The sequence below is a fragment of the Equus asinus genome, chromosome 14 (genome assembly GCF_041296235.1).
Source record: "Equus asinus isolate D_3611 breed Donkey chromosome 14, EquAss-T2T_v2, whole genome shotgun sequence".
NCBI lineage: Eukaryota > Metazoa > Chordata > Mammalia > Perissodactyla > Equidae > Equus > Equus asinus.
The window spans coordinates 27222464-27247421 of record NC_091803.1 but is presented as its reverse complement, the minus strand read 5'-3'; the positions used below and the strand labels follow the sequence as shown (position 1 = coordinate 27247421).

The following is a 24958-nucleotide window of genomic DNA, read 5'->3' as shown; positions in this document are numbered from 1 at the left end:
TCATTGTCTAGGATGAATGGGGGCAGAGGCAAGAAACAAATGCCCTATCGCTGCTCTTACCAGGGTTTTCCTGATAATCAGTCTCACCGAAAAAGTATTCATGTGCAATCAAGAAACGTTTGCCTCCTGGATGGGCTCCAGCTGCCTGCCCGAGGCGGTCCGATCTGCCCCCCGACCCTGGACCCTCACTTCATCCTCCCTCTTGATTCGCTCGCATCCTGCATGCAGTGGCTGCTGGCCATTCTGTGTAGCTGGAAGGATGAATGGGTACTTGTCTCTCGGAGCTTCCACCATCCCCTTCTCTAGAATTCCTGACGGCATTCTCTACCCAGCAGGTGCTGACCAGAGAAAGGAGTAACAGGGGGGACTTACTATGTCAAATTTCACGCCTCCAAGAATTGAATAAAGACCATCAATGTAGCCTCCTACCCCTCTTCCCGTCACTACACCCTCTACCCCGCCATTGGCTATTGGTCAACCCAATCTACAAAGATTGGATTAAACCCCTTCTCAATGTACATGGAGAGGCAGAGTAGCACAGACGGATTTAGAGTGAGGTGGACATAGCTCTAGCCATGATCTACTACATGCTAGTTTAACCTCTTGGAGCTTTAGTTTCCTCATCTGTAAAATGGTGATAGTAAGAGTTCCTACCCCACGAGTTTGTTGTGAGGATTAAATGCGATAATGTATATCTTTATGGATTGTTTTTATCTGAACGTCACAGTGACTTAACCAAAATAGGTAGATTTTTCCCATTAAACAAGAAACACAGAGGTGGGTAGTAAATGACAACATCACCATCAAGGCCCAGATTCTTTTGTTTTCCTGCACTGCCATCCTTAGCATGAGTTTCTTTTCCTCTTGATCGCAAGATGGCTGCTGCATCCTGACCATTATATCCACATTCCAGGTAGAGAGAGAGGGAGAGTGAAGGCAAAAGGCCAGCTTTCCTGGAGGCACCATCAAGTGGACCTCTATCCTCATCTCATTGGTCAGAAGTGTATCACATGGCCACCTTTAGCCACAGGAAATCTTGAAAATGTTTTTTCTGCACACATTGCTATTCTGATCAAAATCACAGACTGTTAATAAGGCATAAGGAGAGAATCACTAGCCAGGCACAGAAGTTCTCCAGGGAATTGACTAGAAAACCTAGATGAGAAATAGGGACTCCAACTTATGCAATTAGTAGTACCTGCCATAGTAGGAAGAGCATTTTACACAGTTCCCAACATATGATAAATGCCTAATAAGCGTGGGCTATTCTGATGATGATAATAATTTATGATTTTTATACAATCCTAGCTCCTCTGGGGACTGGAGCCTGACCCTGAAGCCACGTTTATCTGATTTATATGCAGGCCCTAGCATCCTCCTGAGCTCCTGCCAGCACCACCTGACCATAGGTTCTGTTTTCTTTGTCCTGGTTGTTGCTCAGGATCAGCCTGCTGTGGTTTTCAGTGCCTCCAAGAAGCCCTACACAGCCCCCAGTCCCATCATTTGCTACCACGCACTGCCTTCTTGTCTCATCTGCCTAGGTGTGTCCTGGACCAGCCAATCACAGCCAGGCACAGAAGTTCTCCTGGGAAGTTACTAGAAAGCCTAGATGAGGAACAAGCACTCCTCCTATTTGTTCTTGGTGTGGCAGAGAGTCACATAGAAGCTGGAAGATGCTCTGCTTTGGACCTGCTCCAGTCCCTCTTCCAGCCACATACACCCCTCCCTAGGAAATTGCCTGAAGGAGCGTTGTAGAGAGTGGTGGGGAGTTCCCTGGGGTCTGTGCTCAGCTCCAGACACTATGGAAGCCCCTTCCTCAGCCAGAGCAATCCGCCTACAAATGCGGCTGCCACGAACATCCATATCCCAGCTTTCTTGTGTAAGAATTTCTCTGAAGTCTAAACCTCTGTGTGAAATGCATGGCCATTGAGCATGCCCATCTTTAACTCCACTGCATATTTTCAAACTACCAAAGTTGTCGTTCAAATTTACAGTTGCACCAGCTGTGGATAAGGTAGTCAGTTTCTCAGCCTCCTCACCAACACTTAATGTTGTTGGACTTTTTAATGTTGTGCAATTAAAAGTCTGTGAAATAGTCTCTTTGATGTACTTTACATTTTCATGATTACTGAGGGTACAGGCATCTTTTTACATGTTTCCTAGCCACTCATAGCCTACAGAATCTCAAAGATATTACTCACGTGTAATTACGTTATCCAGCGTATAACTGTAGATTTTGATCTGTGGAAGAGAAAATTCCACTCATTATGAAACCCAGCCCTCCCCGGGTACAGTAAAAACATTGCTAGTTTGCTCAGAAGAACCTGTGAGTCTGCACTGGGGTTCTCTGAGCTGAGAGTCAGGAACCAAGGTCCAGGGAAGGAGACCCACAGGAGAGCCAGGTGAAGAAACAACAAGGAAACCAGAATTCTAAACCAGGAGCCATCAGCAGAGAAGGACTCAGATTATCCATATTGGACTCCAGCCAAGGTCCAAACAGGATTTTAGGGGTCCTAAACTGGGGTAGGAATCCAAGGTGGTTTCCATACAGGTTCTTGACAAAGGAGAAAGTTGGGGATCTGCATGCTTGGTGGCCAGGAGCCAGAGATGCTGCATGAGTAGGTCCAAGTGGGGCAGCATCCCTGACCCATGGAATAATAGCTCCTAAGGGAAGACTCGTCAGAACAGGAGGATTGGAGACACATGGCCTGTCTGGGGCAGGTCTTGTGGAAGAGTAGGAACGTGGAAGGACCAGGATGGCAAGGACACGGTGGTTGGTGAGAGGACGTGTAATGTAGCAGAGACTATTTGCCTACTCAGTATCCACTCTCTCCTCTTCCTTTAAAAGCGATCCCCTATTTTATTTGGGGTGACCACATGCCCAGTGAAAATACCACTTTTCCAAGCCTCCCTTTGCAGTTACGCTTGGCCAATGAGTTGCTAGCAGAAGTCATTGAGTGGAGCTTCTGGTAAACCTCTTTAAAGGGGGCTTACCTAGACGGAATAGATATTTGCCTCTTGCTCTTTCTTTTCATACTTGGAATGTGCCATGAAGGCTGGAGCTCCAGCAGCCATAGCATGACTTTGAGAATAGTGGAGTAGAAAACAGAAGATTCCTAATGACTCTTGGGCCATCAAATCAACCCTAAAGTACTTATGTCTGGATTTCTTTTATGTGAAAAAACATGCTCCTAATCTGTTTAAAGCACTGTAAATGGGTGTCTATTAGTAGCAAAGCAGAATAAGGTATTCAGAGATTCACTGGAATCTCAGTACACTCAAGGATGTATGAGGAGAGGTGATGTTAATGGGATTCATAGCAAGATGAATACAAGGTCCTATTAAATCTCTGAAAGCTGCCTGAGCAAAGGCTGCAGTTCCCGCTGGGGCTCTGCCTCTGAATGTGGCGCACACTGGGTCTGGTCAGTCGCAGTCAAGGCTTTCTAAATAGACATAATCAACCGGCCTTAGAAAAGATTCCAACTTTCCAATTCCAATTTAGAAATCCCAACCTTCCCACTTTACAGATGGGGAAACTGAGTTACAGAGAGAGGACATTATTTGCCCAAAGTTACAGAGCAACATGCTAGAGCCAGATTTCTTGACCCCTTCCAGTTCCCTGTCCCTCGTGCCTCAGCGTCCTACCTCTAAAACAAGAAGATTGGAGTGGAGTGCCTTCTCAGTGCTTTCCTTTATTATCCTAAGAAACCAGGCTTCTAAGTATCAAGCAAGCCCTGCATGCATAATGGGCACCATTTCCGCAGATATAACCCTCCCATTGACATAGAAGTTCTGGCATTCTTCAAGTTCATTAAAATCAGATTTTTGCTGCATTTACCTTGTGTCTGAGCAATAACCATTTTTGCTCTGGGACATTTATTCTCAAAGAACTTCCGCATGCTATTGTTGGTTGGATGCAATGAGCTACCCCAAAATGTGGTGCAAAGAGTTTGCTTATGCTTAAAATGAAACAGACTTCAAGCATTTGCCTTGAACCTCTTTGGCCTGTACCCATGCCCTCCCATCCTTATTGGCGTCAATGCCCTAGGCTGCTCCTGACCCACGCCGGCTCTGGGATTACTCAGGTCACCCTGGTGTATGTCCTTCCATGGCCAGTTTGGGAGTGAAGTTCACTGGGACTGGTGGGGAGAGGGAGCAGGGACTGTGTTGTTAGGACTGTGCTGGTCGAGTGAGCACTGAGTGGACACCCGTGTGTAGTGTGAGAATTGAGTCCAAAGGGAGAAATAGTCTCCGTATTTGTTTTGAAGGCTGCCATTACCACGTCCTCTAATCACTCAGGCCCTGCTATATCTGGGTCTCTGGAGAAGGTCAGACATTCAACCTGGAAGCCCGCTTTCCTAATTTTGGGAGACGTGCTCCTAAATAGAGCTATTTGGAAGAATCAGAGACAAGATCAAGAGTGAAGGCAGAGATGCCATGGGATCCTTGTGATCAGCACTGATTTGTCTCTGTTCAGTCTTTGTTGACCATCAGCTGCAAGAAGACCCAGGGAAGAAAGACGGGAGGGATGTGGGATAAAGTGGACAAGAATACACAATGGATCAGGACTCAGGCCAAATAGACTGAGACCCACGCAGATGTCTAGAATCAGGCTTGGGGTCCCGGATTCCAGATAGAACAGCTGTTAGGACTTCCTTATGGGCGGGGAGTCCTGTCCTATCCCAGACCCCGACTCAGGTGCCTGGAGCATGCAGCTTGGCAACTCAAATGATGGGGGGCCTATCTCTGTGGTGACTGAGACTGTTACACACTGGAGGATGTGTGCCTTATCCAACAATAGTCCAATGAGCTGTTGGCCAGAACATCAACCTGGCTAGAGAAAATGCAGCCACGTGCAGACCAGCATGCTGTGACCTCTGATGATGTGGGTAGTTTGGGAGAGGCAGGGAAACTCTCAATCTGGAGGTCACCTCGGTCCCCAGGCTTTGTATTTGGCATCCTGGATCCAGCATCTGATGGGCATCACGAGGTCCAAAGGGCAAGACCGACGGCCAGCACCCATTCAGTCATTAATTTATTCAGCACTTATTGACCAGCTACTCCGTGTGCTGGGCAGTGAAGACACAGAGATGGACAAGGAGGGACAATGGATGTGGGATCAGGGAGAGTGGCTTTATTCTAACCACCTTTGGGCAGGAACCGAAACTTGATTAGGACCGGCTCAGGGTCAGGAAGAGCAGGTAAGCACATCTGTTGCGTTAGCCTCAGGGACCTGAGAAAGACCGAGGCGGGAGTCCCTGTCCGGGAACTCTGCTCTGGAGACCTCACCAGTGCAGGCTGTGCAGGCTGATTAGCCAAGCGAGGGGGGCGGATCCAATTAAAGTGCCTTCTGCAGGAATTTAACAAGCAGGCGAGTGTTTACAGAGACAGCTCCCCATTGGAGAACACGGCCTCATTTCTGAGCTTTGCAACGTTTGATGTTGGACGTTTGACTCAGTTCCAAGTTCCTAGCCAGCTCTGCAGAGGCCCACGGCCCAGGGAGCATCCTTTGAAGGAGCCAGGGCTGTCAATGGAGTTGTACTAATTAGGCAACGGAAGTGACCTCAAATATCTGTCCTCATTTGGCATTCAGTGTGTCTTTAATTTGCCAAAAAGAAAAATTCTCTCTGTAAAATTACATCGAGAAAGGAACTCGACTATTGCACACAAGGCACTTAGAGTGCCAGGCGGGGGCTCAATATCCTACAGGCACGATGCAGGCAGGCGCTATGGCTTTGCTCCCCATTTTACAGACAGGGAAATGGAGGCTCAGGGAAACTAAACACTCACCCAATGGTCACACAGCAGGTAAGGGACAAAGTCTAGATTCCCATCACTGCCTTTATAGAGGTTGCTCTCAACCAGGGCGACGTTGTCCCTCAGGGGACACTTGACAATGTCTGGGGACATTTTTCGTTACCACAACTTGGGGCGGGGGATATTTCTGGCATCCAGTAAGTTAGGGCCGGAGACACTGCCGAACACCCCATAGGGCAGAGGACAGCCCCCACAGCACAGAATTATTACGCTCGAAATGTCAATTGTACAGAACCAAGATTGAGAAACCCTGACATCGTCAGAAAGAGCAGGTTTTAAATCTACTGGCCTGACATCAATTGTGTGACTCAGGGAAAGTCACTTGACTTCTCTGAGCGTCATTTATCATCATCTTTAAAGCAGAAATTGTGAAGAATATGACAGATAACATATATGAAAATAGCTCTCTCTTTATCTATGTATATTTTGTGTGCGTGTGCCTTTCTCTGGCTCTGGCCCCAGTGACCTGCGCTACTGGAAGTTAAAGACCAGGGTAAGTCTGAACTGAATTGGTGAGTTCCACAATCCACAGCCATGGCAACCCCGGCCGTGCACCAAGAAATCCTTCAGCAGCAGGATGAAAATTACACAAGCTTCAGCATCAGAGGGGGTCTTAGAGATCAGCATTCGACCCATTTTGTAGATGGAGACACTGAGGCGCAGAAGGTGTATCACGGATATCTGCTTGTCTGCCTTTCCAGCATACAGTTCCCCTTCCTCTGAGAACAGTGCCTTAACTTCCCTTGGGGAAACATCCTCCTCCCGTCGTGGTGACATGATTTGGTTGTGAGTGATCCCACCGCTGATTCCAGGATTAGACATGCGACACTGGCTTGGCCAATCAGAATACTACATCTCCCTGGCATTATCAATTGGCTCAAGGAGTGCATATGACCCACCTTTGGCCAATGAGAATTGATATGACCTCTTTTGTGGGAAAAGTGGGAAAGATGAGCTCCCTTTCTGATGAATACGTCAACTGTGAGCTGTAAGAATGGAGACCCTGTGGAGAAAGTCAGCCTGGAGTCAAGACAATTCACACTAAGCAGTGCCAAGAAGCAGAGAAAGAGGATATAAGAGATCTGGGCTTGAGCATATTGTTTGAACTTCTGGATACAGCCATACCTGAGGCCTGATCTTTTCATTTATGTGAGAGTCCAAGAAATCCTCTTTTTCTTAAATCAGTTGCAATTGAGTTTCTGTTTCTTGGAAACACAGGTAACACAGAGAAACAAAGGTAACACAGAGCAAAAGATCTTTGTCAAAATCAGAGCCTAAGCCAGATCTGGACCAGGTATCTTCGTCACTCCGTTGAGAGCACTTTTTCTCTTTTTATTGAAGTGTAAAATATACTGTATGTCTATATATCTATATTTATATAGGGACAGAGGGAAAGACAGTGTACACATTGCCAGCGTACAGCTCGATAAACATCTGCAAATTGAACACACTGTGTAGCCAGCCCCCAGACCCCCTACCCCTGCTTCTAGGCACCACCCCTCCAAATGTAACCACTCTCCCCGTTTCTGACATTACAGGTTAGTTTTGCTGTTGGTTGGTTGGTTTTATTTTATTTTGTTCACAAATTTGCAGTCTGGGTGGGGTGGGGACAGCTTGCTCCGCCCTACTCAGTCTCAGTGGGGACAGCTCAGAGGCCAGGGGCTGGAATAAGCTGGGGAATCGCTCCCGCGGGTGTTGCCTGGTCTGGGAAGACTCAGACAATGGCTGGCACTCTTGCGACCTCTCTTTCTGTCTCTGTGTGGTCTCCCCAGCCCAGCACCTTCGGGGTAGCCAGACTCCATCCACAGCAGTTCATGGCTCAGAAGGTGTGTGGCCTGAGAGAGAGCGCCAGGCTGACCTGGAGCACGTGGTTGGCCGGCCTCGGGGCCTCGGAAGGCATGGCTTCCCTTCCAGCATAGTCGCAGGCCTGCCTGGTTTTAGGGAGGCAAACAGGTCTGCCCCTGTCCTGTCGGTGGAGAGGTGTTGACTCCACGGTGCGGGAAGGGGTCTCCTGACTGATCCTGAACTTTGTGTAAATGGAATCAGAGTGTGTTCCTTGTGGCTGCCTTCTTCGACACAATACTTTCTTCATAAGATTGCCTAAATCGGGTGTTTGGATTTCATTCAGTCCCATTTGTTACAAACTGAATGTTTGTACCCTCCAAATTCATATGTGGAAATCCTAACCCTCACTGCGCAGGTGCCGGAGTCGGGGCCTTTGAGAGGAGATTAGATCATGAAGGTGGAGCCCTCATGAGTGGGATTATAAAAGGGACCCCAGAGAGCTCTCTAGCCCCTTTCTCCATGTAAGGATGCAGTGAGAAGACTTCCATCTGTGAACCAGGAAACAAGCACTCAGCAGACACCAAATCTGCTGGGTGCTTGATCTTGGACTTCCCAGCCTGTGTAACTGTGAGAAACAAATGTTTAAGTCGCCCGGGCTACGGCATTGTCTTAATGCAGTTAACCATGCTTCACGGCAATAGATTCCACTGTGTGACTGTGCTATGCATCCTCATCCACTGTACCGTGGTGGACGTTTGGGCCCTTTTCAGTTGAGCCATTACCAACAGTGCTACCCCGAAACATTCTTGTGCGTGTCTTGGTGCTCGTGTGTACCCATCTCTATGAACACGCCAGGTCCTGGGATGCGTGTGTGCTCCCCTTAGGAGAGCCTGACGGGTAGCTTTCTTCAGTGGTTGGTGTGCAAATGCACACTCCTTCCGGCAGTGTGGGAGAGTCCTGGTTGTCCAACGTCCTCACCAACACCTGTATTTTCTCTTTTTTCAGCTACTCTGGTGCGTGTAAACACTCTGGTGTTCTTTTAATTGTACCAATTCTACCAGACCTGAGACCATACTCCGCATTTTGTAGATATTCAAAAAAGTTTTCAGATAAAAGAATGATGGAATGGCTGTGACTTACGCACCCTGGCTTCCTGGCAGAACTGTCGCCATGAACATCTAGGGCCCAACTGCAGTCAAAGGCTGATGGATGCCCCCTGATTGCAGGAATATGGGGATGAATTTGTCAACACCTTTTTGGTCCCTGGTAATTACTTTTTGCCCCATGGCCCGCTATTCTTTTAAACTCAGCCCAGGAGACATCAACAGCCTCAGGGAAGAGTTTAGAGCAGAAAAAGCAGAAAAATGTGCTTTTGAAGTATCAAAAAAAATACTGGCAAGCCGTGTAGCTTTTGGAAGACTACAAGAGCTGAATAATCTTTTTTACCCCGAACCTCCATGAATGGTAGAAGATTCCAGAACTGAGGAAGACGGGATAAAGACGAAAGACCGGGTTGAGGGGTGTGGTCAGTAGCCCCCTTCCCAAAGACGTCCACGTCCTAACGCCTGGAGCCTGTGACTATGTCATTTGCCTTCCGTGGCCAAAGGGACTTTGCAGGCGTGATTAAGTTAAAGACCCTGAGACGGGGGATGATCCTGGATTAGCTGGGTGGGCCCGATGCAATCCCAAGGGTCCTTATAAGAGGGAGGCAGGAGGGCCAGAGTCGGAGAAGGCCATGTGACAGTGGAAGCAGGGGTCAGAGCCTGCGATTGCTGGCCTTGAAGACGGAGGGAGGAGCCGGGAGCCAGGGAGGAAGGCGGCCTCTAGAGGCTGGAAAGGCAAGGAAACAGACCCTCCCCTCAAGTCTTCAGGAGGGACGCACTGTCCACAGCTGGATCTGAGCCCGGGGAGAGCCATTTTGGACTTCTAAACTTCAGAACTGGAAGATAATAAATTGGTATTTCTTTCAGCCAGAAAATTTGTGCTAATTCGGGGGAGAAGTAAACAGGGCTCAGGGGAAAAGAAGGCAAAACGTGCAGGGTCCCCTGGAGAGGACGGGTTCAGCATCCTGTGCCACCCAACCACCTCACAAGGGAGGGCTGGCCAAGGCCAAGGGGCTGAGTAGGGCTGAGTGACTCTCCAGCTCCAGCGCCCTCTGGTGCGGCCTCCCTGAGAGCACTGGTCGGGCAGCACTCAGTGACCTGCTGACCATCCAGAAGGCTTGGTGTCCATCTGCTCCATTGTTCAGTCCCTGCCTGGCTAAGCTCTGTCTGGAAAGTCATCTTTCCCTGACCTGCGGGGCACAGAGACCTCATCTCTGAGCTAGAGGAAGGTTGGCCCTGGGCATCTGCTGGGCTGAGGTTGGAAAGAACCCTCCACCCTGCTGTATGTATGTGGAGTAAAGAGGCCCAGCTCACTATGGTCCCCTTGCTGGGACAGTGGTAAGCCACCAACTCATTGCAACCAAGAGGCACTGGGACTCGAAGGAGCTGCAAGTAGGTGGCCTTGCAAAACTGTCAGCTGGCTTCCTCCATCATTTCAGCTCCTATTGAACATTCTCACCAACGAAACAATAATAGAAACAAACAAACAACAAAAGAAAAGGAGAAGCTGGGGTGGTCTCTGGAGTGTGTCTGGCCCCACGCCTTCATCGTATGGGTGAGGAACTGAGTCTTCCGGGGGTGGGGTCTCTCAGCGTGGGGCTGGACGGATGCAGACTGGAATCTGGCCCCCTAATTTCTGGTGGAGGGTTTTTTCCACTACACCATGCTGCCCAGAATCATATTTTAAACTCACACACTTATTTTGTTGCTCTTGTTATCAAACTACAAGCAATGTAATATGATTATAAATCTCAGAGGCATGGACTGGCGTTGCTCTCGAGCTTTGTTTTTGCATCTAACTGACTTTAGCAGGCCCACAGTATTTTAATATGTATTTCACCTTTATTTGATTTCATGGACAATTGGTTCTTTCACATAGCAAAAGAAAATAAAAAAGAGTATTTACCCCTTCTTCCCAGCACGCACATTTCCCAGGGAAAGGGAGTCCATTAGGGTGTGGGAGGCTGCCTTGGGGAGCCCACCTCCCCATTCCTAAGGATATTAAGATGCTTGTCACATGCTCTAGACACTCTCAGGGATGTGTCCCCAACAGCGAACGCTGAAATTTGGGCATTGTCGGGGCACCAGCAGGTCCCGGGCATCTGGCCTCTGCAGAGCAAGAGAAACCAAGCACTAGGGCCCAACAGATTCTTCTCGACAATATGGGAGAGTTGAAATCAACAGGAAATAGGTTTCTTGAAAAAGGTAGGAAGGGGATTTGAGAAGCAAAGCCATTCAGCATCATCGTTCTCTCCCGTGACCGGAGGTTAGAAATTTACCCCTGGGGACCATTCTCAGCATAGCAGAGGGGAGCTTCTCAGAGTAGCTGGAAGGATCCTTGCCTGAAAACTCAAGGAAAGCTCTTTTCCCACATGAATAGAATTTAAGCAGGAATAGCAATAATAACAACAAACACATCAGCTAACATTTATCAAACTCTTCCTAGGTTTCGGATGTTCTGCTAAGAATTCTCACGCATTATTTCACCTAATGTGCTGCTTAACCACCTTATAAGGCAGGTGCTGTTGTCACCCCTACGTTACACATGTAGGAAGTGAGGCTCGGAGGGGTGAAGACACAGCCCAGGTCACCAGCCTGTAGGTGGATGATCCGGGATTTAAGTCCGAGCAGTGTGGCTCCAAAGTGCATGATTTTGGCCGTGATTCTATACTCCATCTTTCTACAACTGGGTTAAGTTGGTTTGTTGTTTCCATTTTAAAGATGAGGAAACTGAGGCTCAGAATATTCAAGTGAGTGTCAGTAGAAGTAGGGCCCAACTCGGCCTGGGTTATTGCTGGCACCTCTGGGAAAGACACCTCATCTCTCCACGTGTGCTGCTAAGCTGGATGTAGGTTGGCCCAAGGTATTGGGCCATCTTATCTAGTCTGAAGGTTTAGCCATCTCCTAGGAAAGCACCGCCTTGGAATCAGCAATGCCTGAAGCCAGCTCTATTCCCATAAGCTGATGAAATCACTCTTTGGCTTAATTCAACTTGAGCTGGCAGGTTGCCTATATTCTGTTTGCCATCTGGATTCACAGACCTCTTGCCTCCCTCACTGCCCGGGGAGGCTGGCCTGAACGGACTTCATCACCAGCTCCCAAGGCTTCTGGCTTCCAGTAGGATTTGGCCACCAGGGCACATCGGCAGGAAATTGGAGGAAGGGAGGAGAGTGAGGCCAGATGTTTATTCCTGGCTCCCTGACCGCGACTCACTGAGGGTGGTCTGGATAACCTCAACCAGAGGTAACAGCCCCCACCCCCGGCCCCTCTCGCTCCTTCTCTCTCTCTCTGGGATCCGGTAACAGCTCCTCTCTCTTGCCACTTCAGGCCTACATGTAGTAATGGTGCCCCACGGTTCCTATTCCCTCGAGTGCGTGCTAACCCTTGTGGTTTCCTTTATAGCTGCTTCATGCGTGTTTGTAAATAGTTCCTTTATTAATCTCTACTCATTTTACCCAAATTGAGTGTTCCATCTGCTTCTAGCTGAGAACCTGACTGATGCAGATGGTTTTCTGTCACTTACAACCAATAATCCCAATTATTACAGGATATAAAATATTTCAAGTACCTACTTGATGGCAAGCATTGTGTTAGGTCCCTCATGTACATGCTCCCATTCACTTCTCACAGTCACCTCCTTAGCTCGTCCCACAGGCCCTCATGAAATGGCTCCATTCACCTCTCTGGCCCAGTGTTTTCTATGCCTGCCAACACTGAATTCCTTTTTGGCCTCTTTTCATAGGTGGTTCCTTTTACACATACACTCCCATCTCTACCCACCCTGCCTTTCCTGATGCACTCCTAGTCCTTCCTTAAGGCACTTCTCAAAAGCCACCTCCTTTTTGAAGCCCACCTTGCTATGTAACTGCCTCAAGCAAAGGATGTCTTCCCCTCTCAGTTGCGTCACGTTGGTCATCCTTCAACCAGAGAGCTTAGGGAATTGTAAAACAATTTTCTGCTAAAGAAATGATCAGTCCCACAGGAATGGGAGCAACTGGAGGAAAGGGAATGCATCTGGTCCTTCTTGCTCTTCCTCATGCTTAACCAACTGCCTGGCACGCCGCAGCTACTTGGCAGTAGGATTTGAGGCAGGCGGGCAATCAGGAAGGAGGGAGCAAAGAAGGGAGGGAGGGGAGGAGGAAGGCTCTTGGGTTGTGGATGTTAATACTAAGTTACAGCGTAATTTGTGCAAGGAGGTTGTCGGGGTTCTGGAAACAGAAACTTAATTGTAGGGAGTGGAGCCTATTTCCACCACCTCAACTGACTTTGCTTTTATGAGTGCCAATTCTGCATCAACATGCTATTCCAATAGACGCTGACCAGTTAGCGCTTGAGACTGTGTCCTCTCATGTCAACACACAGAGCCTGGCCCCAGCTGCGGGGAGCTGAGGCTCCCAAGGTCACCCACCAGAGATTCCCAACCCCAGCCCAGCAACACTGACCCCACCCTTCCCTTTGAGCCAACCAGGAGAGGCAAGTGGAAGAACGACTTTCTCCCAATACCCTTTCTCCATCCATCAGCCTTGCCACATGCAGAGGCCACTGCCTTCTCTCCACACCACTAAATGCCAAGCCATTGATTGACTGCAACACTCAATTTCAACCCAGCAGAGGACCTGGCAGGCCTTTGATCAATATTTTCCACAACAGACCACTTCCCTATGATAAATGCACCGGTAGAGAAGAGGAACAGATTAACCTTTCAACACGAGTGGCAGGCAGCAACTAGGAAAAGATGGCTCAATTCTTTTGGGAAAAGAGGATGGGGCCCATTTCCCAAGCTCCCTGCGACCATATTTCAGCCACAGAGAACCAAGAATGAGAAGAAGGCTCATTCTTAAAGAGGCTCGGAAATTTCTGCCCCCAAAGCAAACCAGGCTGCTCATCTTCTCCTCCACCCCTTCCTGTGTTTTGCTCAAAGGAAGTAAGCAGGAAGCACAGGTAACAGAGAAAGCAGGAAAGATTATATATATATATATACTCAGGGCAGCTGATGGATGGGGACTGGAAGGAGGGGTGGTCCAGAACGTGTGTGCAAAGGGGAGATGAAAGTCTCCGAGAAGAGTTTATCTCCCCATAAATCCTTCTCGCTGACAAACAGCGCAGGAACAAGGTAATTCGCACGGCGATGGAGCCGATTGCATCAGAGATTTCACAGCCCACAGGCAGCGGGAGGGGAACCTGGGAAACAACAGAAAAGATGCCCAGTGATGAAGGGCCTGTACCAGGAGCTCAGGGGGACAGGAGGCCCGGAGCCAGCGGCCCAAGGCAGGCGAGGCACTCCGGTGAGACCCAGGCGTGGCACATGGAAATTACAGAGGGCGCGTTCATTCACTGGTTCATTTAAAAATACTTTGTTTGGTGCTCAGTCGTACAAGGCACTGTGGGAAGGGAGGAAACATAGTAAGATTTTGACTCTTTCTTTTCGGTTGCTTAAATAATCATACCAGCCACAGCGACAGACAACAGTGAAGCATCTCCCACAGCCTGAGTACTCAGCTTCTACACATTATGTCATGCTGTTCCCATAAGTCCTTATCCTCCTTTTACTGCTGAGGAAACCAACGCTTAGAGACATTCATTAACTTCCCTGAGAACACACAGCTAGGACCTGACCGGGCTGGAAGTCAGCCCCAGACAGTGTTGCTTTTGTTTTTGTTTTTAACCACTAGCGAATATAATTTCTCATTGGTTAGTGTTTTTGGAGGAAAGCATAAAGTGCCAGGGGTGGAGGCTGCTTTACAGAGGAGAGAGGTCACATTTGGCTCAGAAGAGTAAGGAAAGCTTCCTGGAGGAGGTGACGGCTCAGTTTGGTCTGGAAGGACGGGTTGGATGAACAGGTGGTGATGGAGGTTACCATCCAGCAAGCATGTGAATATCACGGGAAATGTCACCGCCACTCTGACCTCCTCCAGGAGCCTGGGTGTGGTGGTGAATTTTGTGAGTCAACTTGACTAGGCCAAGGGGTACCCAGATTAAACATTATCTCTGAGTGTGTCTGCGAGGGTGTTTCTGGATGAGATTAACACTTAAACTGGTGGACTCAGTAAAGTAGATTGACCCCCCTCCCCGTGTGTGTGGCATCGTCCAATTCCTTGAGGCCAGAAGAGGACCCAAGGTGGAGGAAGGAGGGCTCCCCCCGTTTGGTTCCTGCCTGTCACCTGAGCTGGGAGATCGGGCTTCTCCTGCCCTCAGACTCCGATTTACCCCACCAGCATCCCTGGTTCTCAGGCCTCCAGATTTGACCTGGAAACACCACCAGCTTTCCTGGGTCTCCAGCTTACAGATGGCAAATCACGGGACTTCTCAGCCTCCATAGTCACGTGAGCCAACTTCCTATAGATCGGTTCTCCTTCTCTGGAGAACCCCGACTAATACACTGGGTGTGGTAGGGTGGGAGGTGGCTTCTAACATGGCTTCCAATGGCCCTTGCCTGTGGAATCCCCCTGTTGAGTGCAGGTGTACCTAGGAACTTGCTTCTAGTGAATAGAATACTGCAAAAATGATGGCCTGTCACTTCTAAGATCAGGAAGTCACAAGACTGTGACTTCCATCTTCCTTGTATTCACTCTCTCTGGTTCTTCTTGGCTTCATTTGATGAGTCAACCTGACATGTTGTGAGCTGTCCTATAGAGACACCCACTTAGCAAGGATCTGAGGGCGGCCTGTAGCTGACAGGCCACGAGGAGCGGAAGGCCTCATTCCAAAAGCTCTTGAGGAACTGAATCCTGCCAACAACCTCGCTAGTGAGCCTGGAAGAGGATCCTTCACCAACTGAGCCTTAAGATGACTGCAGCCCTGGCCACACTTTGATAACAGTCTTGTAAGAATCCCAGAGCCAGAAGCCCTAGCCAAGTGTTACCCACAGAAACTGGGAGACAGTATATGATGCTGTTTTACACCCACTAAGTTTTGGAGTGATTTGTTACACAGCAACAGGTAACTGATACACTGGGCTGCAAAAACTATCCACCCATTTTCATCATCCTTAAAATCAATGCAATACCCTTGTTATCTTTTCACCCTCTAGCTTTCTCTCTATATTCCACTGACTCTCAATTCCTAGTCAAACTCAAGCCCACAGGGTCACCATTATACACATTTCTGTGTTCACAGGGAGGCATATGTGACCTGAATGGACAGGTAACGCTACACTGTGTGCTCTTTGACACTAAGTCAGGCTCCTCCACTAGCTGGTGGACTGGGAAGGTAATGGACATAAGGAGTGAGTATGTCTTAGGGTTAAGGTGAGATCCCATTGAAATTAAGGGAGCATTGAGGCAGATGCCTAGACACTGTCCCAAACCACAAACACCTCTCCCATGAGAGCCCCAAGGGAACTGTTTACACAAAAGTGAAAGAAAAATAAGAAATCCAAGTACAACTTCAGTGTAAATTGGACATGAACATGACAAGCCAGAGTGGACCATGTGGATAAACCAGCTGGAGCATGTAGTTTAGGTCTGTCATCTTTAGGGTCCTCCTCTCCCCCTCAGCCTAGGCCCATCGCCAAATGATGCGACCAACTGGCGATCTATATGAGATGATAGACCTAAGGGGTGAGAGTACACACATGCAGAAAAACAGAGAGAGAGCTGGGCAGACCTTCTGCCGTGTAAGATGACATCTTTGCCCTACATTCAATGAGAAACAGACGGAGAAACATGCGTGGGAGATTCGCATGGGCTACCTTTTATCCCACAGTGGCCCACCCGAGAACAAACGTGGCCCCACCACTGGCCTGGAGTAGGGCCCCATCAGATTAGAAATATCTCCTTCCGAGAGATGGGCAAGACTGGGTGAAGAGTAAACTCGAGTGCAAAGAGAAAAAGAGGCTGCCTGTGTTACACTTCTATCACTGTAACAAATTACCAAAAATTTAGTGGCTTAAAAAACCAGGAACTTATAAATTATGGCTTTGAAAGGCAGAAGTCCAACACAGCCCCAATGGGATAAAATCACAGTGTCAGCAGGACTATGATCCCTCTAGAGGCTTCAGGGGAGAACCCCTTTCCCTGCCTTTCCCAGCTTCTAGAGGCCACCCACATTCCTTGGCTTGTGGCCCCTTCCTCCATCTTCAAAGTCAGCAGCCTCAGGCCAAGTCCTTCTCATGCTGCCATCTCCCTGGTTCTCTATCTTCTGCATCCCTCTTCGACTTACAAGGACCATTGTAATGACATTGGGTCCTCCAGATATTCCAGGGTAATCTCCCCTCTCAAGGTCAGCTGATTACTATCTTAATTCCATTTTAACTTAATCCCCCTTTGTGTTTAACTTAACATATTCACAGGTCCAAGGATTAGGACAAGGGCATCCTTGGGGGACCATCATTCTACCTATCACATTACCCAACCCACAAAATGGCCACTTAGCACCTCTGCCCCCACCATTCTCTGGGGCAACGATAGGGACAGCAGAGGGTCAGGGAAGTTTTCTGGGTGTCTAGGTTAGCGACTGACTTGCCAAAGTGAAAGAAACTGATTCACTGGAGAGCAAGACCTGGACCAAAAACGGAACTCAGAGCAAACTTCTTAAAATCCCTAAGCCAATATTTATTGCTTCCTGTACAAAGTGGGGACAGTGACTAACCCCACAGAATGGGTGTGAGATTCAACTGAAAGAAAAATATTTAGGAATAAGTTATGAATCCCAGAGCAAGCTTTCCCTCCAGACTTTCCTCACCACCATCTTGCCTATTTTAAGCTCTCTGCACAACATCACTACATTTTCCAGCCATTCTTTTTCATAAGATGCTGGAAGCAAAATAATCACTTCTGTCTTTAGTTCCAGAACATTCATTGCCTTTTGTACTCTCTGCAATTTTCCAAATCACAAGCTAATTAAATACTCCGGCAAAGGGCTAAAAGTAGATTAAACATTGATGTGGGCATCTATCGATTGGTGCATTTCCCTGACTCTTGGTGCAATGTATCAATAACATTAAGTAATCTCTTAATAAAATTTCCTCCTTTTGATACCTCTCCCCCTCCTTGTTCACTTTTTTCTGAAAATGCGATTTCATAGGAAATAACCATTCTTTCTAAATGGCTATCAATAAATGCCAAATAGGAGAAGGACAGAGTGAGGCAGAGACCTTTGCTGCACACTGTTTTGTGGCTGTTTGATTGCATTATAGTTGAAATAAATGCAGACAAACTAACCTAGAGAGAACTAATTCAGGATGCGTGGATGTCTGTGGGTTATATTTTTTGTTTTATTTTGAACAAGGCCTGCCTGTTCAGTTCAGCAAGAATTCAAAAACATTTACTCAAAGCCTAAGTGTGATAGCTAACATTTATTGAGCAGGACTCCATGTCAGGCACTGTGCTAAGCCGTGTTGGCAGCCACTGTCTCATACAGTCCTTCCAACAATCCTAAGAAAGGGGTCCCAGCGTAATGCTATATTATAAAGAAGAAGTGGAGACGTGGAGAAATGAAGAAACATGCTCTTGGTTACACAGATAGTAATTGGTAGCAGCAAGATTTTAATCCAGGTAGGGCTGTTTCTGGAGTTGTGTTTCTAACCATAAAGCTGTGTGCTTCCTGCCAGATCCTGTGCTGGGAGTCGAAGATGCAATCACGAATAGCGGGAGGTCCTTGCCCCAGGAAAAGCTGAAGCCATCTTAGGATGACAGTGATATTTGGGCTTCAAAAAATTTGTTTTTTGAATGAGTTACATGGTCTCAAATTTTACAAATACAAAAGGATATACAGTGAAGGGTCAGACTCCCTTTCATTCTCTTTCCAGAGTTCCTACTTATTTACCTTCCCAATAAATGGTAGTAAACTATTCGCTTTGTTCCTTCTAAAAACAATAAACTCTTTCACAGCACATAGAATATGTAAACAAGATTGACGGTGGGTGTGGAATGCCCTATCTTCGCTGTGGTCTATGATGCTGAGCAGAGAAAGGCCAAGTTGAAAGCCAGCAGCTGAATGGTCAGGCCAAAAGAACACAGAGAAAGCATCAAATCCAAGCCAAAAGGAATAGAAGATGAGGTTTATTAGTCAGGGTAGACAACTGCTGTAACAAGCAATTCCCAAATCTTAGCAGCTAAACATGATAAGTTTATTTCTCCCATCACACGTGAGTAGGCACAGGGATCTGCTCCACACAGTCATTCAGGGACCCAGGTCTCTTCCATATTGTAGCTCGTTCTTCCTCTAGACCCTTGGATTCCTCCACCTTCTGGAGCATGTGGTTTCCCCAGAGTACGGGCGACGGGATGGAAAGACTTAATGGGCAGGCCAGAGCGTGGGGTGCATCACTGCTGCCCACGTTCTCTGGAACAGGTTTTAGTCTCATGACCCTAACTAACTGCGAAGAAGGCTAGAAGGTGGAATCTAGCTGTGTGCCCAGGAGGAGAGGACAACAGGGTCAACACAGAACCAGCTCTGGGGCTCCACGGATCCCGCTTAGGGCCAAATCCTGTGAGTGCAAACGGGAGATGACAAGTCTGCATGCACAGACTCACTCAGTGAGGCCGCAGCAGTACAGCAACACGCGCCCCAGCCAACCCCGTGTGGGAAGAGACTGAGACGTGCGCAATCCAAGGGATTCTCCCCAGGATAACTTCTATTTCACTGCTACTTCTCTGAGCCCAAAATGTCACAACGACGGACACTTCTTAAATGGACACAGCTCCCTGGTGTCTGGATTTAGGGCACACATGAAATCAAGCTGTTCCTAAAAGTTAGGGAAGTTTTTTGTGCATTTACAATAAGGCAATGCCATAGCGTAGCTAGATAGATAATGATAGTAATGTTTATTGACATAAAGTTTATATATACGTTATATGTAATGGTATACACAATATGCATTATATGTAATAAATGATATGTTATACATAATATGTTCTGATCAGATCATTCAAACATCCAGAAGGTCTGAGAGGATAATACTGCATAGTGTACATGACTCGGACTCTCAACACAGACAAGGATGGGCTCACCACTTGGTTTTTCTGCTTACTAGCTGTGCTACCTTGGGCAAGTTTCTTGCCTTCTCTGTGTGCTCATGCCCTGTAGACTAGCTTAACAGCCTCTTAGGAGCCAATGATACAGATTTTCACTGTTTCCATTCCTGGCCCTGCACAGCCCCTCCTCCACACAGCAGCTGCAGTGGCATTTTTAAATGCAAATCTGAGCATGTCGTCTCCCAGGTCGGCACCTTGCCTGGTGCTCTCTTATGTTCATACCTCGCTGGTGAACAATGGTACAAGCGCTTTGCAAAACAGTTTGGTAATTTCTTACAAATTAAACCCCCACTTACCATATGGCCCAGCAATTCCACTCCTAGGTGCTTACCCAAAAGAAATGAGGACATATGTTCATTGAAAGACCTATATGTGCGTGTTCATAGCAGAATTATTCATAATAGCCCAAAGCTAGAAACAACCCAAATATCTATCAACAGATGAATAGAAACACAAGTTATGGTATATCCATATAATGAAATACTCCTTAGCAATAAAAGCAAATCACTGATATATACAGCATGGGTGAATCTCAGAAACATCATGCTGAGTGAAAGAAGCCTGATCCAAAGGCTGCGTACTTTATCCTTCCTTATCTGAAGTTCTAGAAAATGGAGTCTAATCTATGGCGACAGAAGGCAGACCCGCGGTTGCCTGCAGTCGGGGGAGGATTGACCCCACGTGGCAGGAGGGAGCTTTTCGGGGTGGTGGAAATAGTCTCTATCTGACTTGGGAGATAGTTACAGAGGTGTGTGCATCTGTCAAGACTCATTGGACTGCGTGCTTGAAAGGCAGCATTTGATTTATGCAAATTATGCCTCAATAAAGTTGACTTTGAGATATTTTTAAAAATGTCCTCATACGGTTTTTCATCTCATTGAAAATAAGTTCCGAAGATTTTACTCCAGCCCCGAGGCTCAGAATCTCATTCCTCTCCTGCCCCCATGCCTCTCCCCATGCCCAGTCACACTGCCTCCCGGCAGCCCTCGTGCTCGTGCCTCAGTGCCCTTGCATGTGGATCCCCCCCCGCCACGTGGACAGCTCGTTCCCTAGGTGTCTTGCCGGCTCCTGTCTTTGCTTCACCCTTCCTGTCTTCTGCTCAAGTTGCCTCGTCAGAGAGCCCTTCCCTGATCCTCCCTTCCCCTGGGCCACAGTATCTTTGCTCTGTCTTATCTTCCCTCACGCAGCTTATCGCTACCTGGACTTGTGTCCTCATTAATTCGGTGTCTGTTTGCTGCAACTAGAATGGAAGTCTTGGGAGGGCAGAAACTCTGCTTCTTCATCTCTATAACCTCAGCATCTATTATAGTGCCTGGTACCTCATGGATTATCAACAAACACATGCGTAATTTATAAGAATATATGTGTGTACATATACACACATATACGCATATATACATATTATGTAAAGCACTGACTGCTATGAAGAAAAATAAAACATAGTGATCTGTGTGTGTAAGGGGGATATTTTGGATGGCGTATTCAATAAAAACATCTCTGACTTTTAAACAAAGACATAAACATAACATGGGAGTGAATCATGCAGTTATCTGGATGAGAGCACTCTGGGCAGACAGAACAACAAGTGCAAAGGCCCTGAGGTTGGTACTCGAGGTGTTCAGTAACGACAGTGAGGTCAGTCTGGCTGAAACAAAACAAGATGCACCCTCACACCCCAGCCCCTGCTGATATTCCCTGTCACTGCACCTGGTTCTTTTCATTGTCACACTTTCATACTTAGAAATTGTGGATTTAGTTAATTGCATGCATTGCCTGTCTCTTCCACCAGACTGTGAGTTCCACAAATGAAGACCACATTCGCTTTGTTGAAGAGGATATATCTGCACCACACAGTCCTGGGATGTGGTAGGTGCTTGCTCATGCACGTACTGAAAGTGTGAATTGTTTAACAAAGGAGTGAGAGGCGGAGGAGAGAGGGGCCTCAAGCCAGCCCTGGACAAGGACTCTTAGCTTCAAGCTTCCAAAGTGGAACACTGGTGACATGCTGGAGGCAGGGCCACCTGGAAATCCTGTCCAAAAGGAAGGTAGGAATCAAGGAAACTCCTAGTTTGAGTCAGATGGTAAACAAAATCACTTCCCACCCACGGCTTCTGTGGACACAGTAGGTTCAGATCCAACTCATCTAATTTGGTTACTTTGGAGATGTTTAAACGAAAGTATCGATCCTGATGCATTTTTCAGGGAGACGAACATACCACCCGACTCTGACACCTGTCTTTTTAGCACTAGACCTTTCTTACCTGAAGAATCGCTTTTCCTGATGGCCAAAAAGTAACAATATTGAAATCAAACACACAGAGACACAGACACACATGCACCCACAGACTCACACAGGCACAGACACACACACACACACAAACACACACAGGACACCCATAGTAGACAGCATAAAAGGTAGTCACTCGATAGTTTGTTGTATTCCATTCTAGTCTTTTGGTCTAGGAAAATGCGTCATGTCTTAAACAATATAAACATCATGCTATAAATGATATTTTGTGACTAATTTAAATATAGCAACTCACCTTAATGATTCCTCTCATCATTGAGTAGTCTAAACTCACATTTTAATGGCTTCTTCATGGAGGTGCTCTAAGTTTATCTGAGTAACGTCCTGGTATTAATCATTTAAATTTATTGCTATTGTGCTTACACATTGCTGCCAGGGAGATCTCAGCGCATCTCCTTCCTCACCATCTGTGAATTTCCCACCTGAGGATACATTCTGAGTGGTTTTCTGGGAGTGGGGGGAGGCGGCACACACATTTTGGATCCTGCAGAAGTGCTAGACCCTTTTTTCCACCAAGAATACCTACGTTTCTCTTTTACCCCAACTTTTCCCAAATGTGTTACCATTTTACTTTTTAATTACTTATGCCAGAACCAGTCATTAAGTAGTTCATCCTTTGCTGGCTAACCAACACTGTAATTTTTATCAACAGGATGCATGAATGAGAAAAGGGATCAGAAGGATCAATGACAAAGTAGCAAAAAGCTCCCAGCCCCTCCTCGGCATCCCAAGGTCGATGACCCATGGATGCCCTCTGAAATTGTCAAGCTTGTGTTTCTTCTGAGGATTACCTCCATAACATGGTGTGAAACCGACACTTACATTTATTAATATGCCATATTTAGAAAACACTTATTGTCTCCTTGATAGTAAATGTTACAATTTAGCTCACTTACACTACATCATCTTCTGCTTCTCCCCGCTCCCTATGTTTAATATTTATATTATTCATGTGGTTCTTCTATTGGTTACTCTTTGTGAGCTTTTTGCTGTGAAATGATTCCAAATAACAGAAAAGTTGTAGAATATTTTTTTTAAACATCTCTGAATACTCTTCACCCAGATTCCACAATATTCTCATTGTCTGTAAATATATAAATATAAACATATATAGATAAGGACATATATTGGTATTATTTACTATTACTTTCTGAACTGTTTGAAAAAAGTTGCAGACAAGACATCCATTACTTCTGCTTTATATTGAATATTTGTGCTCCCCCAAGTTTCTATGTTGAAATCCTAACCCCTAAAAAGATAGTACTAGGAGGTGGGGCATATGGGAGATGATGAGGTCGTGAGGGTGGAGCCCTCATGAACAGGATTAGTGCCCTTCTAGCAGAGACCTCAGAGACCTCCTTTGTCCCGGAGAGTCTGCAATTCAGAAGAGGGTCCTCACCAGAACCCGGCCCTGCTGGCACCCTGATCTTGAACTTCCAGCCTCAATGACTGTGAGCAATAAATTTCTGCTGTTTATAAGCCTCCCAGCCTATGGCACTTTGTTATAGCAGCCTGAACACACAAAGACAACTTCTTTTTATTTTTTGAAAGATTGGCACCTGAGCTAACATCTGTTGCCAATCTTCTTTTTGTTTTCTTCTTCTTCTCCTGAAACTCTCCAGTACGTAGTTGTATATTCTAGTTACAGGTCCTTCTGGTTGTGCTATGTGGGACGCCACCTCAGCATAGCCTGATGAGTGGTGCTAGGTCCGTGCCCAGGATCCAAACAGAAGAAACCCTGGGCCACCGAAGTGGAGCACATGAACTTAACAACTCAGCCACCAGGCCAACCCCCAAAGACAACTTCTAAATACTTCAACATATATTTCCTGAAAATCAGGACATTTTCTTATGTAACTGCAGCACAATTACCAAAATCAAGAAATTACACTGATATGACACAATTATCTAATCTACAGATCTCATTCAAATTTTGCCAGTCTCCCACTAATGTCCTTTACGGCACAACCAAGGATAATTGGCTGCCTTTTTAAAATAATAAATATAGATCTCCATCTCTTGTTTCAATTGCTTTATTCAGATCAACTTTTAGGTCCTTTAGTAAATGTAGTGGTTTTCTTCTTGAAGGGCCTGTGCAATGCTAGTAAAGTATATTCCTAGGTATTTTAATTTGTTTTTCCTGCTATTATTGGGAATAGTGTCTATTAATCTTTTATATTGCACCTTACTGAACTCTTATATTAGTTCAAAACATGTTGTACCCAATTTTCTAAGTAGACAGCCATATTACCTGCAAATAATGACAATTGCTTCTCTTCCCTTCTGAAATTTTAACTCATTTCTTTATCTTGTCCTTCTGCATGGGCCACAAAATTCAAAACACGAACAGTTCCAATTAACTTTCTAAGCTTTTTATTTGGAATAATTAGAGATTGACAGGAAGTCGCAAAGAAATATACCGGGAGGCCCCATGAGACTTCAATCTACCTCCCTTGTGTTGCCATCTTTCGTAAATGTAGGATAATAATAAAATCAGGAAACTGCTGTCAGTACGATCCACAGAATTATTCAGATTTCACCATGTATGCATTTACCTGTGTGTGTGTGTAGTTCTAAGCAATTCTATCTTCTGTGTAGCTTCCTATCACTAATGCTACAATCCATTTGCTTCTTTAAATGAGTAAAAGGAAACATAAATTAAGTGTGAAACTCTTTCAGAGACATAGTAAACATTTTATGGAAGTGTCCAACCTGCCCCAGAAATTTAGTCTTGAGTCAAATACATGCAGCGTTTTCGATAGGTAAATTCTGCCCAGATTCATGCTCCAGAAACTCATCCAGCCACAGACTAAGACAAGAAAATAAAATAACACAGTCTTCCCAGTCATATAGGTTAGCATTTAGGCTTGGATCAGTTTTACTGAGTGAGGCTTAAAGAAAGTGAAACAAGCCTAAGGCCTTGGGACTCTCCTCTCCTGAACCGTGGGAGATGAATCTTACGTCCGCTT

At 46.5% G+C, this 24958-nt stretch overlaps 1 long non-coding RNA gene across 1 annotated transcript; it reads left to right on the top strand.

Annotated features, from left to right (window-relative positions):
- Nucleotides 1-11784: 11784 nt before the first annotated feature.
- LOC139040120 (uncharacterized) lies at nucleotides 11785-23990 on the top strand. The gene is made up of 3 exons (XR_011494013.1): nucleotides 11785-11948; nucleotides 21471-21726; nucleotides 22642-23990. It is a non-coding gene; the product is annotated as an uncharacterized lncRNA (long non-coding RNA).
- The last annotated feature ends 968 nt before the right edge of the window (nucleotides 23991-24958 follow it).